This window comes from Artibeus jamaicensis, unplaced genomic scaffold, assembly GCF_021234435.1.
Source record: "Artibeus jamaicensis isolate MK-2021 breed Jamaican fruit bat unplaced genomic scaffold, CSHL_Jam_final contig_387, whole genome shotgun sequence".
Classification (NCBI taxonomy): Eukaryota; Metazoa; Chordata; class Mammalia; order Chiroptera; family Phyllostomidae; genus Artibeus; species Artibeus jamaicensis.
In genome coordinates this window covers 43,211,634-43,232,788 of record NW_026521812.1, presented here as the reverse complement: position 1 = coordinate 43,232,788, position 21,155 = coordinate 43,211,634, and the positions used below count along the sequence as shown (strand labels likewise).

General features: G+C 38.0%; 1 non-coding gene across 1 annotated transcript; it reads left to right on the top strand.

Moving 5' to 3' along the window:
• Positions 1-18,302: 18,302 nt before the first annotated feature.
• Positions 18,303-18,411, top strand: LOC119048425 (U6 spliceosomal RNA). The gene has a single exon (XR_005082330.2). It is a non-coding gene; the product is annotated as a U6 spliceosomal RNA (small nuclear RNA).
• The last annotated feature ends 2,744 nt before the right edge of the window (positions 18,412-21,155 follow it).

The window sequence follows — 21,155 nt, the reverse complement described above, 5'->3', positions numbered from 1 at the left end:
ATTATTTTATAAGGTCAGTGAAGGAGCCCATTCATGTCATTAACATAGTGTGGCATTTTGCTCACACAGGGAGGTGTCAAGGTGGATCAGATTTGTCCCATTAAATTTGTCCTGGAAGTCTGCGAAGTACACGTCGCCAGAGTGGCTAGGAGCATCATGCTTCATCTGTGCCAATTTATTAATTATTTTAACTCGGTACGATAATGTCTATTAGTTCTATTCATTCTTCCTTAAATTTGTAGCTTAGAAGATAAAAGGGAAAAAACTCTCTTTAAAAAATGAAGGCATAGGTACCCCATATGTCCTTCAGTGCAATAGATTTAAGGTAGCTTTTCCAAACAAGCATCAGCCAAGAGATTAACTTGCATTAAACATTAGATAAATATTAGTCCTCAAAATGCAGGAATAACATTTTCTCAAGCTTGAAACAATTTGAGCAACATAAAATTAATATCCCCTTTGTAATCGCCTTGAGAGCTCAGGTAATCTAATTACATGCCCTGTAAGAAGCGTTGACATTGCCTTTTTGTGGTGGAAGCCTAACTTTTAATGTTTTCCTCATGCATCGTTCACACCAGGACCAAACTGAAGCCCTAGAGATAAATTGCTGAATTAAAAAACCCACAAATCTGTCAGCCAACTGACCAAAGAGAATTTATAGCAAGGGCCCCTAAGGATCTGTCAGACTTGTCCTGCATAGCATTTGGAGGACACGAAGGACTTGCATATCTCAATGATCCACTCAGGATGCCTCAGGAACTATATTTCTTGGCACAAATGGTTCTCTAAAAATCACTGATGCCCGATGATGTGTGGAATGGTATCTTGCTACAATCTATTTGAACAGGGATTTTAATTCAGACATAATTGGGATTGCTGAAATTCTCTAATAATTGCTAGAAACCCCACCACCATTTATGGTATGATGTGTTCCAGACACTGAAAAAAAACCCACAAACCAAATGAAATTGTTGTTAATGTCACCATTTAACCAATTAAAAAACTGAATATTGGTGAAGTTAAATCATTTGCAATGAGTCATACAGCCAAAAGTAGAAAAAACAAATACAAGTCTGTCTGATTTCAAGGTCTGTTTATCTCAAATATTCCCCACAAGTGATTGAGGATAAAGTTTGCTCTCCTGACACTTTGGAGCTGAGGAAATTCTCTCTCTTCCCCATCCCTCCCTCAGTTTGTATCTGCCCTCTGTACTAGGTGCCACTGCAGGGTGGCAGAAAGCAAGCTTGACATAGGCTCTCCATTTCCAGTGGTGACCAAGGATTCTAGAGGTAAAAGCAGCCCTTGAAGCCCATTTTATCTTGTAACAAGATCCTGCAGGTTGTCCTGATGAATTGGGTTGCCTTTGGACACTCAGCTCATTACCTAGAGACGTGAGAAGTCTTGACTGACCCGTCCTGATTCTACCACTAATAGAACTGTCAGCTCTCCTGTCACTTGGCCATCACCAGCCCTCAAATATAATGAAGGTCTTAAAGGTGATAGAGCAAGTGGAACATCCCAAGGGCATAACCTTCTCCAGAATGAGGCTGCTTGTTAAACTAAATACTCTACTTCAAATGTCTGAGCTCACAGCAAAGGGGAGAGAACATGATACAGCCTTGTTTTTTTTAAATTAGTATAATTGTCTTTTCCATCTCAGCATTTTTATATCACTTCAATCTGTGAATGTACCAAGTGTAGAAATGTACATTTGAACCTGGCAAGGTCAGGCAAGGTCACTCAGAGAAGGCCGTGATTTGTGTGTGTGTGTTGGAGGATGTATGAGGTGTTAGTAGTAAGGGGCGGTTTGTCTGCTTAAAGAAAGCTAAAATCCGGGTTTCGGTCAATAACTATTAAATTCTATTCAATTCATTGAACATATCAACATATTAACATGTATTGTGCTGCTGATCTTGACTGACATTTTTCTCTCTGCTGGGGCTATAAAAGATACTTTGACAGAGAGCTGATAATGCTCACAAAACATCAGTGTTCTTTTTTATATTTCCCAGATTCCTTTGCTATTATGTTTAGACCATGTGGTTGAATTCTGATTACTCAGACCTGAGCAGAGATGATGTAAACCACTTCCAGACCTGACCGCTGAAATCACTTCACATAACTCTCTAGGTCTCTCTTCCCTCGCTGTATGACCTTCAAAGCCATATGTTCCAGCTGATATCACTACAAGGTACAAGCAGTAGAGATTCCTGGGTTTCCACTTAGAAGAGAATGCCCTAGAGAGCTACCTGACCCAGTTAGACTTCGAATAAGTGAAAAATAAGCTTTTATCTTATTAATTTACTGGTATTTCAGAGTCTATCATTACCCCAACATAGACCATCCCAGTGGTTTTTAAAGTGCGGTTTACACACCAGCATCATGATCATCTAGGAACTTGTTAGAAATGCACGTCCTTGAGCCCACCTGAGATCTTCTAAATCAGAAACTAACGATGGGCTATAGATATCTGTGTTTAAAAAACTTCCAGGTGATTCTCATGTACGCTAAAATTTGAGAACCACAAATCTAAATATCTCATCAATATAGACATAATCCTTCATCTCAAGGATCTCACAGTCTGACAGGTGCTTCTATATCCTAACCTATTCTCAGTTTTTCCCAAGACCCTCTTGCCTTAACTGAAACCAGGCTTTCTCCCAAGGACAGGGAATTCCTTGTAGCAATATCGAGGTGGTGCTATTCACTCTTTTACCACTCGCATTCCATACCTGTGGTTAAAGATGGAACTGGTGTTCACTTTGCTTCTTCCAACTTAGTATACTCCCTGACTCTCCTGTAAAACTGTTTTCCTTTGCAGCCCATGACATTCAGTTCTGTCACCCCCTCTTTCTCCTTCCTGGCTCATGTCTCTGACAGCCCCAGTGTTACTTTCATTTGTTGACAATTTTGGCACCTGGATGAAAATCTTCACCTTCACCAAAATATGGATAATTTCTATGTACATTTATATTTGCTGAAGTGTCTCCTAGGTAAAATAAATTCTTGAACCTCATATAACCCCATAAGCTTCTACCCTATTTTTCCTCTCTCCATTCACATCCAAATGTCTTAAAGAGTTGTCTATAATCATTGCTCCATTCTCTGCTCCTTTTAAAACTGCTACCCTCTAATGCATACCCTCAACAACCCACCAAAATACCTTTTGTGAAAGTCACTAGTGTCTTCCCTGTGGCTGAATTCAATGGATAATCTTGGAACTCAATTACCCGACAGGACTCCTATGACCATACCATCCTTTTAACATGATTTATTCCCTCAGCTATCCTAATGTCATCTCACATACTGCTGTGTTCTCTCATATTTTCTGGCCAGTTCTTCTATGTTCTTTATACATACACATCTTCAAAGCACAGTCCTGGGCTTGCATCCACCCCTCATGTTTTCTCATGCAGCTTTCTTTCCCTAAGAATATACAGTTAGAACTATGGTTCAATTACTATGAATGCCCAGATGACTAATAATTTATTTTTATTTGAGACCTCTTCTTTAGATATATTCCAAGACAGTCAACTGCCCACTGACTTCTCTCAAACATACCATCAGCTCAACATGACCAGCCCTAAACTTAGAACCCTGCAGCCATCCCCAATCCTGGTCTTCTTTCAGGATTTCTTATCTCATGAGTTTCTTATCAGTCCATTTGCATATCCAGAAATCCATGAGTTGTCATTGATGCTGATTTTTTCCTCATTCTCTTTATCCAATAAAGGATATATCACAATAAGATATCATTGGAAGATCTATTCATTGAAGTCAGTGAGGTGTTAATATCCTTGGCTGTGACTGTATTTCTGTGGATTATTCCCACTATGTCCATCAAGATATGCTGCACATATTTAGGTGCTCCCATGTTAGGTGCATAAATGTTAATGAGGGTAATATCCTCTGGTTGGATTTTTCCTGTTACCATTTATGGTGTCCTTCTTTGTCTCTTACTATAGCCTTGGTTCTAAAATCTATTTTGTCAGATACAAGTACTCCTATCCCAGCTTTTTATTCCTTTCCATTTGCTACAAATATCTTTTTCATTCCATTTACTTTTAGTCTGTGTATATCTTTCTATCTGAGGTGGGCCTCTTGGAGGCAGCATATACATGGGTCTTGTTTTCTTATCCATTCAGCTACCCTCTGTCTGCAGGTCAGAGAATTTAAGCCAGAGAATTTAAGAATAACCTTTAAGGTGATTATTAATAGATACATATTTAGTGCCATTTTATTGTAAGACTCTTTTCTTCTTTTTTTTTCTCTTTCTTTTTCTTCTTCTTCTTAAAGCAAGCCCTATAACATTTGTTGCAGTACTAGTTTGGTGTTTACAAACTCCTTCAGCTTTTTCTTTTCTGAGAAGCTCCTTATTACTCACTCAATTTTAAATGATAGCCTTTCTGGGTAAAATAGCCTTGGTTGTATGTCCTTGTTTTTTACCTTGAATATTTATTTCATGCCAATCCCTTCTGGCCTGAAATGTTTCTGTTGAGTAATCAGATGACAGTCTAATCAGTGTTTCCTTGTATGTAACTACCTGCTTTTCTCTTGCAGGTTTTAGGATTCTTTCCTTGTCTTTAAGCCTTGTCATTTTAATTATGATGTATCTTGGTGTACGCTTATTTGGGTCCAGTTTGTTTGGGACACTCTGAGCTTCCTAGACTTCTGTGTCTCTTTCCTTTGCCAAATTGGGGAAGTTTTTGGTCATTATTTCTTCAAATAAATTCTCAATTCCTTGCTCACTCTCTTCTGGTAGTCTCATGATTTGGATGTTGTTATGCTTCATATGGTCCAAAATGTGTCTTAGCTCTCGTAGGTTTTTAAAAATTCTGTTTTTTTCCTGCTGCTCTGCCTGATTATTTTTTCTACCTTGTCTTCCAAATCACAGATTCTATCCTCTGCTTCATCTAACCTATTGTTTATTCCTTCCAGTGTGTTATTTATTTCTGATATTGTATTCTTTGTTTCTGACTGGTTCTTTTTTATGTCTTTTTTTTCATGCTGCTGAGTATCCTTCTAATCATTAGTCTATACTCTCTGTCTAATAAATTGCTTGCCTCCATTTCATCTAGCACTTCTTCAGAAGAATTCTCCTGCATTCTCATTTGGTGTCTCTGTCTTCCCATTTTGACTGCTTCTTTGTGTTTGTTTCTATGTATTAAGTAGAAATGCAAAGACTCTAGTGTAGGCCTTTGTCATGCACTCCTTATGACTTGCCCTGGTCATCCTGTTTGGAACTATCAGTGATCCAAGCTTGTGGCTCCTTCTGCTGAGCTTCTTTGTGTGCAAAAGGAACCACACTGTGCACCAAGGCCAACTTTTATTAGCCTCAAGCCCTGGGAAGAGTCAGCTGAAGTCTCATAGAACTCCATGAGATCTGCATTACTTGTTAAGCTAATCAAGCTGTTAATATAGCCTCAAGCTGTAATCAGCAGCCTGGCTTAAACTCCAGAGTGGGGCAGAGTTATTACTGAGGTCAGGGCTATTACTTCCCCTCAAGCTGATGCCACATGAAGAGGGGTGCTCTGCCAGAGAAAGAGGGCTTCTGCGTATGAGGAATGACTCAACACAATGATCCTGGTGGCTGTTCCTTCAGTTTTCTCCCCAGAGCCACCAACCCCAGACTTTCCTCAAGTATCTCTAGTCCACTCTGCCCTCCCTTTGCCAGAGCCCAGAGTAAGTGGCTACAAACAAAATTCTGTGTGTTGGCCCTTTAAAAGGCTCTCTGTGTCTCCAGCCATCTCTCTCTGGCAGACAGAAACCCTGCTGCCTTTCACAGCCAGACATTATCTATGTTCCTTTCTGGCTCTGGTGCTATAGGCAGCGGAGCCCAGCTTGGCATTTAGACCCCACACCTCTCAGGGGAACCACACTCCCCTCGACAGCTGAAATATCCCTCAAGAACTCAGGCTGCCACCCATGGCAGCCAGCCAGCCCTCTCATTCCTCTTCCACACTCTCTACTAGTCTCATTGTGGTGAAGCGGTTTCTTTGGTCTGTCGGTGGTTATAAGGCTCCTCCCAAGCTAGTGTTCAGTTGGTTATTCAGGATGATTTCTCAACAATTTAGTTGTGATTCCAGGTTGGTCCTGGGAAGGTCAATGTAGCTTTTACTTACTCCTCTGCCATCTTGGATCTCAGAAAATAATTTTTAAATAAAAAGTGCTATGAATTGAATGCTTGCGTCCCTTCAGAATTCATATGTTAATACCTAATCACCAGTGTGATGGTGTTTAAGGTCAAGCTTTTGACAGATGATTAGAGTGTGATGGTGTGAATAAGATTAATGCCCTAATAAATGAGACTGCTGAGAGTTCCCTGGAACCTTTCATCATTCGAGGACACAACGAGAAGATGGCCCTTATGAAAGAGGATGTGGGCCCTCACAGACAGTGAATCTGCTGATGCCTTGATCTTGAATTTCCTAGCCTTCAGAACTGTGAGAAATAAATTTCTGTTGTTTATGAGCTCATCAGTGGGATTCTGTTATAGCAGCCTGAACAAATTAAGACCAAAAGCTTTCTTTGTAAAGATTAAACAAAGGATTGTAATGCCTGGTAATGTGTTTTTATAACTGCTAACATCAAATATACATTAGCTTGTAAATAAATGCCTGTTTACCTAAGGAGCTGGTTTCATATTTTAGAATAACTGAGGATGGGAAATAAAAGGAAATGAGTTCTGACTTGCTGTCTGACAATACTTTCTATTGTGCATTTGGATTTTTTAATTTTTATTAACCTTAAATTAAAGTGTTTATGTGTCACAGAATTTATTTCAAACATTCTTCTAGACACATCCTTTGCCAATTAAAAAAAACAGCCTAATGTTGGATATGAAGTACAGCACACATAGTGAAGTCCATCACACACTATCTGAGGAAAAGATAATTCCCGAGTCAGAGTGCAAAGAATTGCAAAAATGGAGAGCTATTTTAAAATTTGCTTATTTTAATTAGTTTATAGAAGATCATTTATCATAAACTGTGAGAGACCTGTTCATAAACACTAGAATTTGAAGGTACATTTATATATAATATACCTGCTAGGCTTTCTCTAACTGTCCAATTGTCCACAAGTAGGTCATTTCTCACATGGACCAGACACACCTTTTACACTTCTCAAAAAAAAAAAAAAAAAAACATTGCTAGGATGTCATGGTCACAGCTCCCAAAAGAAAAAATTTAAAAGACTTGTAACAAAATTAATATGTCTTTTTACCAACATGAATTTCCTGAATTTTATCTTCCAGATTGTTCAACAGAGTTAAATGCCAGAGATCAGTGATAGAGCTTAAATGTTCCATGCCATCTCTGACAAGGGTATAAATTAAAAGGCTGTCAAGCTATTCAGCCACTTTCTTCTACCACTGGTGATTCTGACCATAGGAGAGCATATGAACTAACAAAACTAAGACAGGCAAGCAAAGAGCAGGGCAAAGGGAAGTCAAAAGCATAAGGAACGAAAGAAAAATAAAAAAAAGAACAGTTTCTAAACCAAGAATAGAAGCAATTACGTTATTTTTCCACTGTTTCAAATACCAATAGAATTTTTTAAAAATTGAAAATATTTTCTCAGTAAGGTGGTAAATAAACAAAAGAGGCAGCTCTTCAGAATGAAGTGTTTTTAACTTAGATGCAATTATTCTCATATGGAAAGAGGCACCCTAGGCAAGTGTTTCAAATTGAATTCTAAAAATAGGTGACATTTTACATTTTTGTTTTAGGTATAGCTATACAAGCCTGCTATACATTGGCTTTTCTATCAAATGCAAGCTGTGGATTCTGACAGTCCAAGGCAACATCTCTGATAAATTAATTTGAGAGATGAAAGCAAGATTTGGGAGACTAATTGGATTTCTTATCTAATTAGTCTGGTTGAAATGAGATTCATTTCTTTCTCAGAAATAAATTCTAGAACTAGAACTCATCTATGTTAATTTTTATGTAGATATTGTGTTCTTTCCTTTATACATATTACTATATATATATTCTTCCATAAAAATACTAAAATGAACAATCACACAGGGAAGATTAGTGTTAATCTGTTCAGATCGCAAATAGAAGGATGAATAGAGGATGGTATTTATATTGGTACAGTAGGATATCATTAAAACAGACGGATTTGGACATACTGTTGTCAAAATAGATCTGAATACCATTCCTCACTGAAAGCAACAAGGACTCATTGGTAAAATAGTTAATTCCAGAGTTGGAATAGAGAAAACATAAGGCAAGCCTAGAACATCTTGGGCCAGAAAAATGAATAAGGCAGAATGAATAACACATTCAAAAAATTTTAATTACAGTTGACATACAATATTGTATTAGTTTTGGTTGTACAACAGAGCAATTGGGCAGTTAAATAACTTATGATGTGATCAACTTGATATATCCCCACAAAATATCTGATATTGTAAAAGAATAAGATCATGGAGGATCCTGGCACACACTACTTTAATCAAGTGGCACAAGTGAACTTCTCCAGCAGCGAGACAAATCACCAAAGAGAAGCCAGCAACACTTCTGTGATATTCCTACTAAAGTGGATAATCAGAACCAAATTATGAAGAAATACTTGACAACCCAAATTGAGGGACATTGTACAAATATACTGACCTCTAACTTCAAAGTATGAAGGCCATGAGAGTCAATGAAAAGCTAAGAGTGTTTCAGACAAAACGAGACTAAAGAGACATGATACGTAAATGCAGCAGGGTTCTGAACTGGATTGTTTTGCTAGAAAAGACATTATTGGGTCATTCAGCAAATGAGATCTGAAGATCTGAAGATCAGATAGCAGTACGTTATTCATGTTCATTTCCTGACTTTGGTGGTTGTTAGGAGCTAAATTTTGTCCCTCCTCTAATTTATATGTTGAAGTTTCTAGTTCTTCCAAGATTGACTGTATTTGGAAATAGGGCCTTTAAAGAGGCAATTCAGTTAAAATGGGGTTTTGAGGATGGGTGGGCCCTAACCCAATATGACCAATGGTGCCTTTACAAGAAGAAGAGATTCTGACACACAGAGAAGATGCGTGCAGAGAGAGAAAGGCCCTGTGGGGACCAGGGAGAAGGCGACTGTCTGCCGGCCCAGGAGAGCAGCCTCAGAAGAAACCAGACCTGCCAATACCTTGATCTTAGACTTTTGGCCTTCAGAGCAGTGAGAAAATAAATGTCTGTTGTTTAAGCAACCCAGTTGGTTGTGTCTTGCTGTGGCTGCACTAGCAAACTAATACAATGGTTATATTGTAGTTATGTAGGAAAATGCCTTTGTAAAATATGAATAATTAAGTCAAGTAATGGGTGATGAGATATTAGGTTACTAGCTTCCTCTCAAATTATTTGAGGGAAAAAACAATTTGAAATGAACCTGAAAATTTTCTGTAAGCTTATGGCTGTTTCAAAATAAATATAACTATACATATGTAATATATAAAACACATATATGTATATATAAATAGGAATATATATACATGCATAAATAGAAATATGTATACATATATGTGTGTGTATCTTTAAAGGTATGGGTGGAAATATATATAATCTTCTTTTAATAAAATAGGCTCTAAAGTTCTCTATAAGTAGAAAATTCCTTAAATTTTATTCCATACTTAACTAATTCAAGCACCTGCCTTCATCCTCTGTGAAGCTGTGGTTTCAAGCTCTTTCCGGGGTATCCCTATTTACAAACTCAATCTAATGGGGGTCCCCAATTGTGTAGACAAGCAGAAATGGAGCACTCTGGATAAAACAATGGTTCCAGATGAAATAAACTCATGTTTGCTCAGCCTACTTTTTCCTTTCCTCATGAGCTCAGGAATTCTGGGGTGTCCACAAAGTTTATATTTCTATGAGAGCCCCTTTGGGTCTTTATCACCACATACTCCTTCAGTAACATAGATGTGGGTAAGGGGAGGAACAATGGCGGAAGGCAGACCATGCTGATGGAAGGTGACACTGACATCTGGATGGTGCTGGCCCTTCCAGGCTGGCCTTCCATTCCCTTCCCGGCTGCACAGTTGTGGAGGTCCAGAAAACCTCTAAAGCAAAGCTCATGTTGTAGTGCTCTCTGGACCAAACCGAAATGCTCCTGAACTTATCTCAGGGAGCTAGGACACTCTGGAGCATCAACAGGAGTGTTGTGCATTGGAGAAGTTAGGTACTGAACTATCAACAGCCTCTACACTGAGAGTTGGCACCCAGAAAGCTTCTAAAATAGCAATGAGTTTCCTTAAGTTTTCTCTTGTACCCTTTATAACCCAAGCCCTATAAAACAACCTCAGGAGCTCCATGATAGTCTGCGTTCTTATTCAAAAATTTTCACTGCTCCTCTCTAGAGAAGGACTATATTTTCCCACACCTCTGGTATCAGGTTCGGACTTGTGATTTGTCCTCAGCTACTAAAAAGTATCAAAATGACACATGTCATTTCTGGACAGAAAGTTTAAGAGCCAGCACATGTTTTGGTGTCTCCTTTCCTTCTGTCACGAAATTGGCAACAACCCAGAAAAAAGCTACTGCATCACCCTGACCAGAGGAAAGGTTATAGGGAGCAGAATCATAGCATACCCATATACTGTATATACTGTTAATGTGGATTAAAAATACATCTTTGCATTGCAGGCCATTGAGATTTTAGAGTTATGTATTAACGCAACAAACCTAGCCCATGCTAGCTAATACAATATCCAATTACCTAGTATTACTTCATAAAAGCAAAATGTATATTGTTCTAAGGAGTAATTGGAAAATATTTAGATTAAATATTACATGTTTAATTTGTTGTTTTACAGAGATCATGCAAAAACCTGTGCTGTATTGCTTTGTGTCAGTGTCTAAGAACTAATTACTTGCTGGATACCACAGGTAATGAGGTTCAAAGACCCACTGTGGGGGTTCACAAACACTACCTCAAAAGTGTACCTTCAAGCAGGGCTTATCTCCCAACCCTCCAGTCAGAAAACATATGCTCATGTTTGCCCTTCTTTATAGCATATATTACATTAAGCATATACCTTGGAAATAATTGTGTCCCAACCACAAATACTGGGAGGATATGAGATTCTGTCAGCCAGAGACCCATGATTCCAGCTACCTCAGTCCCAGGTGAACTTTAAAGCACAGAGAGTTCGAGCTGCATTCTTTGTTCCCATCTGAGATCATGGCATCTGAGAGCCCTTGTTGGCCAATCCCACCGTCACAAGCAGGAGGGACACTGGTCTTGGCTGCTTGCTTCTGTATTGGATTAGGAGAAAGAACTAATTCAGACAATTATCCTCCTGGAAAATGACTATTCTGCTATTCCTAATCATAATAAAATTCATTTTTAAAACACAACAGTAAGATCTAGTCGGTGTCCTACTATTATTTTAGTTCTTTTTAAAAACGAAATTAATATAAATAAGAAAAACATGTAACCATGACTATATAACAACGCAGTTGGACTCCTTCAGCTGAAAAGAATTTGTTTTTCTTACAGTGAACTAAATGTTAATTCCCAAGGGGGTTGTCTGGAAATTTAAGAATGGGAGGTGACAGATTGTCCCCATTGGCTTGGAAAGGTTATTTGGTTAATAAAATCTCATTAATGAAATTGGAATTTCACCTAGATATAAGAGCTCAGTTCTGCCAGAGACTGATTGAATTTTTTTAATTCAAAAGGTCAGGGTAAGGTTTTTAAATTTCTGTAAAACTATATTTCTCAAGCTATACTTTCTGGAACAGTACTGTCCTCCAAGTTATTAATAAGAATTATGTGAGAAAATGGTGTTAATAAGTATTCTGTGAGAAGTATTCAAATAAATCTGTGACACAGTGAATACTATATCATTTTCTCTTTTTTTCCAATTGACATTAGCATATTAATGACCCTGAAAAGTCTTGTAGCAAAGACTCAACATTGTTAAGTCAAGTGATTCACAAAATTAGAGGGAGAACCTTATAATGTCCCTGGGAACTAATAATTTTCTGGATGCACTAAAAGTTCAAATCTGTAAAAACACCACAGGATGGTAGTAGGTTAGAGCCAAATTCTTAAAACTGTTTCAGATCCCCAAGGTGATCAGACTGTGTGTGGCCAAAGACATAAAATGGTTAAACAAAATGCTCTTGAACTTTTCCTGAGGCATTGCAGGTAGGGGGTGCTTAGTGATGTCACATAGCAAGTATCACCTGGCAGGCAATTCCAACCAAAAAAGATTTACACCTTCTGCCTCTGCCCTTGACCTCCAGCTATCACAACCATAGTATGTAGAATGCTGATCCAATTGAAGAAGTAAGGTCACAAAGCACTAGAATTGCGGATACCAATATCTGCAGCATCACAAAGCTATTCCTGGGGTTACTGGGCAAAAACTAATCATATGATCTATGATCAGCAATCCAGGGCCAACGACCTCAGCTGATCAAACTCACAGTCTCTGCTGGCCTCTGTGGTTCAGAACTGAAATTCTAATAATATCCCATCAGCTTCTGCTACGCTAAAGACAGATCTGTGAAGCGCTCTCATTTCCTGGTGTCTTGAGAGTTCAGTAGACTCTCTAAAGTAAAAATACAAATGTTCCCTCCAAGTAGCATTCTTACTGGCTTGAGAAGAAAAGAATTGTGTGTAACATTATCATTTCTGAAATCACAACTTTTTCGGACCTTATTATTTCTAATGTTGCATGAAACCTGAATTCCATTCTCTTCTACCCTTGTTATTCAAAAGACATGCCCATACGTATCTGAACTAGTCAACAAGTCACAAAACTAGGTTGTTATTGTTGTTTCCAGATTCCTCAGCCTATGTATATCACTGGAGACAGACAATTACTTGAGGGAATCACACATTTCACACCATGCATTCAGTCAAGTCTCAGTTTCAAACGACTTATGACTCTTTACATATATAATTGATGTAATTTTCATTCCTGAGTATGGGTTCAATTAGTCCTAACAAAACTGTTATATGAAGACACCTGAATTGGCCGATTACCTCCTTGGCCAATAGAGTCAAGACTCTGAGTCAACTTTCTGAGTCATGCTGGACATCACAATGCATCATCATAAGTGTGCTTGTTACCTGCATCATTTTCTGGGGCATTGTCACCCACAAAAAAAGTATTTTTAACTTTCTAGTCAAAAGAAAACATCAAATATGTACACTTCCCCTACATAAACTTTGGAATATTTAATTTTCAATTTTGCTACTTCCTTTCTCCTTTTAATGCGGGGAGTCCATTTTAACGAATCACTTTTTGTTCAGATAATTCTAATTCTTCTCTACCTTCTCTCAACCTGAAGTTTTTCTCCTGACCAGCTGAGCCTGAACTTTTATTCCCAGATCCTAAGTTCTCATTCACATGTGAAATGTCTATATTTGTTTAGGGACTTTATTCCCCTTCTCTGAGACAAGGGTTAGCCTGTCTCAAGGTTTATGTTACTAAGAAGACTACTAGCTTTTCAGTTGAAAGCAAGTTTTTTTAGTGAAAAAAATGTTATATATATACTGACAATACATTTATAGCACTTACACCAAACTCTTGGTAACTAATTTAAATATAATTGGAAAAAATCTTTCTAAATAATCACTAACTTACATCTTAATCTTTTGGCTGTAATATGTTGTTCCTAAATTTTTTTCCAAAATATGCCCTCGCTGGTGTAGCTCAGTGGATTGAGCGCAGGCCTGCGAACCAAAAGACTGCAGTTCTATTCCCCATTAGGGCACATGCCTGGGTTGCAGGCCCCTTCCCAGCAGGGGCCAGTTCCCAGCAGGGGATGCACCAGAAGCAACCACACATTGATATTTCTTTCCTTCTCTCCTTCCCTTCCCTTCTAAAAATAAATGAAATCATTTTTAAAAAGATTTTAAAAAATTTTTTCTAAAATATTATTGTAAGTATATATAATAGATTCCTTCATGATTTTGATTATATTTTATTTATACATTTTATATATTTTCTAATAACTATTTATTTTTAAACATTTAACTTAATTTTTAAAAATCATAATTACTTTTTAATGTTTTATTTTATTTATACATATTTATATTTAGTGTTGTATCCTTTTTTAAGATAAACAGCTTCACAATACATAAATTTATGATGTGTAACTTTTCCTCACATAATAACCTTATAACAACAACTATGCATTTAGATTCAAGTTCTTTCAAGTCCAAAATGATTTCCACATAATAGGGCAAATTTTTATGGCAGTTATCGCTTCCTTTATACTAGAGTAACATTTAATGAGCCCAAAAGATGATTCTAGATGCTCAGAAATAGCTTAATATCATTTCTACATGATGAAGAGGACCTCTATAGTAAAACAAACAAACAAACCTCTATAGGTTAAAAAGAGAAAAAAAAATGCTTGCCATTTCCAGTTATGGGGAAAGAATGACCTATCTTTTCCTTGGGCGAGGCCATATGCAGTCCCTCCCCATGGAAGTGAGGTTAGCCATCTCTTCGAGTCCCAGAGTCCTCCTCCCACATTGCCAGAGACATTACAGAAGAGTAGAGTAAGCACAAGAAGTACTGGGATATGAGTAGAAAACACAGCAGATAGGAAAGAACTGTTTCTATTTAGAGCCAAGGTCAAGCCAAGTAGCTATTGGAGAAGGGAGTAGCAGGTACATGTTGTTAGGAGAAGGCATCGGGGTGATTTTTTAAATTATTAGTCTTTATCTTAGTTCCTTCAGGCACAAACATCAAAATTGTTATAGACTAGGGGGCTTAAAGAACATTTATTTTTCACAGTGGGGGTTGGGAAGCCCAAGTTCAAGGTGTCAAGGTACTCATGTGGTAGATAAGGGGAGGGAGCTCTGTGGAGTCTGTTTGATGAGAGGGCTAATCCCATGCATGAGGGCTTCACCTTTACAGCCTCCCACAGGCCCCGCCTCCTAACACTATCACATCCATTTTAACATGAATTAGGAAGGGGACTGGGGAAGACAAGCATTCGGTCCATAATAAGAATCCTTAAAGAAATATAGTTTCATTATTTTCAGGTATGCACTACCAGGAAGTAGAGGAAGGCACTACAATTAGACACATGTTTTTTTAAAGAATTGCTTAAAATAAAATCTGGATGAGCTGTAATTCATTAATCAAATTAATGAGTTACATTAATTTGACTCATTAAGTCAAATTAATCAATTATCTGAGTATTTCTGAAGTGCTTGAGGGTATTTACACTATTTTGTTCTCCATCAAATATCAGCAACTGTCTACAATTTTGTTTACACCTGTTATTACCACAGTAAAACTTTCTTTGCACCCTCTCCCTGCAATGGCCCCCACTCGACCTGACATGTGCTCTGCCTTTTCCCACGGAAACAAGCTCTCCTCCATCCTTTATTCACAGGACTCTTCTGTCATCTTTTTTGTCCTGGCTAAAATCTGTCTCTCCTAAGAGTATTGCTCCTGAAAATCATTAGGCTCAGGAAATTGTTCTAGCTCATTTTCTTAATCTATGCATAGGCATTAAGAAGTGGGGTCAGCATTTTCTTTAGTTACTCATGCTACTTCCAAACTAGTATTTTTTCCTTTTGTGTAGCCCTGCTCAGTTTAGGACCCTGCCTTTTGTCTATACCAGTTTTATTCTTCCTCTCTCTGTCAGTTTTCATCTCCAGTCACTCTATCCCACCATGAATATGAACTGGCCTGGCTCAGATTCCTCCTCAACACTCCAAGTACATCCTGGCCTTCCTGTGCGACTTCATGTGGAAGGCCATCCAGAGTCCTAGCCTCACGGTTCCTCCAAGTTCTACTGATTGTGGCCTTTGTCATATCACCTACTCCTTCTCACATTCACAGTGGGGACATCTCATCACTTAGGTGTATGCCTGTTTTGATCCATCCACCCTACTCTCTCTAACCTTCTGGCCCTTTTTACTTTACTCCCACTAGAGCAGTTCAAAAATGTCAGTGAAATTTTTATTCCCCTGACACCATCCTCTTCCAACCTATCAGTTTTTAATGTATTATTCTCTTCCCTGTCTTGAGTGTCAGGACACATGGTCGGTCTATCACTACCACTTTAGCTCCTTTATATCCTTAATTATAATGATTACTATCAGAAATAATATTATTGATTTGTTCATTTTAAGACTATTCCACCAGAACATAGCTTATGTAAGAACAGGGACTCCAGTTCCTCAGAGGTTAACAGAGTAAATCTCTGATGACCTCACGCATAGCAGAGACTCATTAAGTATTTGTGGAAGGAACATAAAAGGAGAAAAGAAAGGATAAAGTCTTTCATTCAATCTAGAGACTAAGCACCTCTTATTTAGTCCAATAAGTTTAAATCTAAAACATCTTCTCAGAAATATGTATATTACAGTGATTCAGTAAATCTAAAAATATATGTATATTACAATGATTCAGTAAACCTAAAAATACATTAGTCAAGATTAGAGGGTTCATTTCATGCTTACTGGTATATCTATACAAAAGAATACTTAATCAATACAAAAATAACATACAAGAATATTTAATAACACGAAAAAGTTCACATATTTTATTAATTCCAATATAGCATATGTGGTATAATTTCATATTGTTAGAATATATAGGCATAAAAAAGATGGAAGAGAAAATCCATGGCCTCAGATGACTTTTGAGACACAACACCAAAATTATGATCCACAAAAGAAAAAAGCGTGACTTTATCAAAATTCAGAAAGTCTGCTCTGTCAAAGGCACTGTTAAAAAATCAAAAGATGAACCACAGAGAGGGAGGAAAGATTTGCAAAACACATCCAATAAAAGACTAGTATCCAAAATCTGGAAAGAGCTCTTAAAATGTAACAATAGGAAAGCAAACTACCCCCCAAAATTGCAACAAACATCTGAACAGAGACTTCACAAAACAAGATAAATGGGGAAAAAGCATATATAAAGATTCTCAACATTGGTTATTTTGAAGAAATTGCAAATTAAAGCAACAAGGAGATACAACAACGACTACTCAGCCATCCTAACGGCTACAACCTAAAAAAACTAACTATCCCAATTGTTGTCGAGGACGTGGAACAGCAAGAACTATTATTCATTGCTGGTGGGGATGCAAAATGGTGTAGCCCTTTGGAAGAGTGTGGCAGTCTCTTGCACTCCTAGGCACATATTCAAACCATTTCAAAACTTATCAACAAACACAAAAGCCTGCATTTGAAATCTTCCAGCAACTCTTTACTTTCAAGTAAAAGTTAAAAGCAACCTACTTGTCCTTTAAAAGATGAGAAGAAAAACAAATTTTGGTATAATTATTCAGGGACAAAATGTGGAATATAATTCAGTAAAAAAGGAAATAAGCTATCAAGGCATTAAAAAATAGAATTGGGGAGCAAGGGGCGGGGGAGGTTGGAATGGGAAAAATAGACAAAAAACTGTACTTGAAAAATAACTAAATAAAATTAATTATTAAAAAATAGAATTATTTTAACTGTATTTTGCTAAGTGAAAAAAAGCCAGTCTGAACAGGCTAACATACCATGTGATTCCAATTATGACATTCTGAAAAAAAAAAGTAATTCTAAAAAGACCGGTTGTCGTTAGCAGAGGTTTGAGGGAGGGTAGGAGTGTTGATTGGTGATGCACAGGGGATTTTTAGGGCAGCGAGAACATTCTATATGAAACTGCAATGGTGGATGTGTAATACACTTGTCAAGACCCATGAAATTTTACAGCACAAAGGGTAAACCTCAGCACATGCAATGTTTTAGAAAAATCACTTAGGGGGTCTTCGGCATCCCAACAGCGTTTGCAGAACATGACATAAGAACCTAACTGTACCATTAATGTAAGAAACGACTTCAATGAGAGTATTGTGGGGGGATGGTGTTGACTTAAGTAATTTTAAAAATGAGTGAAAACAAGAAGATTAAAAGCAAAGGAAACTGCATATAAATACTATATTCTAGTTAATAAAGTTGTTCCCCAGAGGTGTACCTGTTAACAATTCCATTCTGCTATACACATATACTAGAACTGAACCATCATGCCCTTGCTGTTATCTGAAAGGGAGTAAAGTACCCATACCCCAGAATCAATGAGCACATCTAGCACCCAGAGCTTTGTTTCTAAGAAAGGGGCCAGAGCTCCTTGGAGAAATGGGTGAATAGAACACAGGCCACGAAGATGAACGCAGACCATCTGGTTCTTACTGTGCAGCACCAGACAGTAAGGATGTACTCAAACAAACACAAATGACATACAATTGTGGAGGCATGTGAAAGCACAAGGACACAAGAGCCAACGGAAAGAGATCCCAATGGTCAAAGCTTGAAAAATTTGAGCAAGAAAATACAGCAGTGCTCACACTTTGGCAGCACGTGTACTAAAACTGGAATGACACCGAGACAATGAGCATGGCCCCTGAGCAAGGGTGACACACCAGTTCGTGAAGGGCTCCATATTTTGTGCAGGGCTCGGATGGGCGTCCTCAAACCCTTTGATTTGCTCAGAGGAAACATGAGTCAAAGTACAATATGTTGCTCTCAATAGCAAAATCGTGACTTTTCATTGTAAAAATATTTTTTAAAAAATAGAGCAGGATTGGATAATAGCCCAAAGCATAAAATACATATCCAGACTTCATATTGATATACATACACACACACCTAAAAATTCCCCATGCAGAAAATCCCCGATAATTCATATGGATACTCCACCCTCAAGGAGGTGAAGCATAACTCTGCACTCCATAGTTTGGGTTATGCATAGAAGCTTTCTTCCAAAGAGTACAGTGTGGAGAGGGGAAGAGAAAAGAGTCACTTTGCAGTGCAGAAAAACTGAAAAACATGACTTCATCCAGGCGATTGAGGTCAACAATCACATTGGTAAGTTGTACGTATATGTACCCTTGATATGAAGGGGTCAGAATGGGGGAATTTTACTTCTATGGTATTTTTTTTCTGAAAACCCGAAACCCAGTCTACTCATGAGAAAAAAAAATCACACAAGTCTCAGTTGCGGAACATTCTACAAAACACCTGACCAGTACTGCTCCAAAAGCAAGAAAAGGTGAGAAACTGTCACAGACAGGAAGGACCTAAGGAGACATGACAACTAAATACAATGTAGCATCTTGGATGAGACCCTGAAACAGAGAAAATACATGAGGTAAAAACTAAGGAATTCTGAATAAAGTATATTATTTAGTTAATAATAATACATTAATATTTCTTCATTAATTATAACAAATATGCTATACTGATGCAAAATACCAATAACAGGAGAACTAGGTACAGGGTATATGAAAATCTCTATACTTCCTAGCAACTTTTCTGTAAATATAAAACTTTTTTCAAGTAAATTTAAAGGAAGAAGAAAAAACTGGAAAGATAAGCCCCAAAACCTTATTAGTGATTGTGTTTTAGTGATAGGATTACCAGTTGCTTTTCTTTTTGCTCATCAATATTTTAAAAACATTAAGTTAAGGGGAAAAAGGGGGAGGGATTTGGAGGAACAAATAGGAAGGAAGGGAGGGGGGGGTGGGGGGGGGGGGGGGCGTGGGAAAGACTTACTTGTCTTTAGGACGCAATTGGAATTTGATTTTTAGCTCTTGAAGGCTTGACATCAGCCTAATAATCTTAGCATTTGGTGTTTTGCATCTTCAGACAGGGAGTCGTTTGGCCCTTGTTAGGTAAGTGACACCTGTTTGTATCTCCAGGGACCGAGTCCCACTGCATGGAGGACCCCACCATGGTGTGCATGTATGAGAGTTGCCAAGAAAGACACAGCTCTCCCCCAGTAACTGGAGGGACAACACTCCACTCACACAGAGAAGAGACAGAGTAAGATTAACCTCAATAGTGTGCTTCCATCCCACAGGGCCAGTATGTCTTGCCCCACAGCTGACACAGGTCTGTACTAACCACTCTTGTGTAACAGGTGAAGATCCCTCCTTTCTCCCTGCTAGGATCCAACAGAGCAGTGGGGCGCCATACGCACACACTGTAAGCAGAACAAAGAAGCACACGTCAAACCCAGAACGGAGAAGAGATTCCCAGACAAGGTGATATGCCCAGCACAGGCTGTGAAGGGCTTATCATCTCCACATAAGGAAATGGTCCAAGCCCTATGCACACCCTCACACAGCTCTGCAAGGGTCAGCAGGCTGTGAATGACTGCCTTCCTCCAACCCTTCATTCAAAGGAAATGTGCCAGACAATGTAACCTCCTTTTGACAAAGTGGTAAAGGAAATATAATTATCTCGTAGTGAGGGATAGAGGTAAGTAATTTTAAATATCAGAGGGATACAATGATCCACTATAATGAGAAAAACAATTACTTTAGCAAATTAAATTTTAGGAATTATACTAGAAAGATAGCTGCAAAACTAACAATGCCTAGTAGAAGTAAAATCTCAAGTTCTCTGGAAAGATAATCCTCTGCATACATTACAGAACTCACAGGGAGTCCAACAGAGCAGAATTTCTTTCACAAAGGAGGGAAGTGTCTCAGAAGGGATATGAGAAGACTTCAGTCTTACTCTTGGCTGATTTGGCAACCCCTCTAAAACTTGTCCTTCACATCTGCCTGAAGTGCCAAACACCCATGATAGCAGTTTATTTGCGATCAAGGTGGCAGGTTTTGCTTTCAGATAGATTCCAAAATCAAGTTACATAAATCAAGATTAAAATACTTTATGGTGATTCATTTGTGGTTTGTTAATAGGCAATTAATGAATAGTAATCGTGAATTGAAGAAATTAATATTATTTATGTAATGACTCATGTCTGTCATCTAGAAAGGCTGTATGGGCACAGAAATTAAGAGTTTAAGTTCATATGATACCTTGGGCAATTATTTAACTTCTCAGTGCCTCAGTTTTTTCATTTGTAAAATAGAGATATTTGTAGTCTATACATCACAGTTGTTGTAAGGGTTAAATTGAATTGACCATCCTAAGTCCTTACCATAGTATTTGGTACATAGCAAGGTCTATGTAAATGTTAGCTATTGTTTTAAGTAAGGGCACTTAATAGCTTTTACTTTTTCACATTCCACTTGGGTCTCCAAACCCAACATCATATTGCCTTTCCCCACCCCCATGCCTGCCAGCTTCTCACTTATTTCTCCAAAGTATAACCATTCTCCAAGTTACCCAGAAGCAAAGTCCATTCATTCTTTCTCATTTCTCTTGCCACTTAGCTGATAC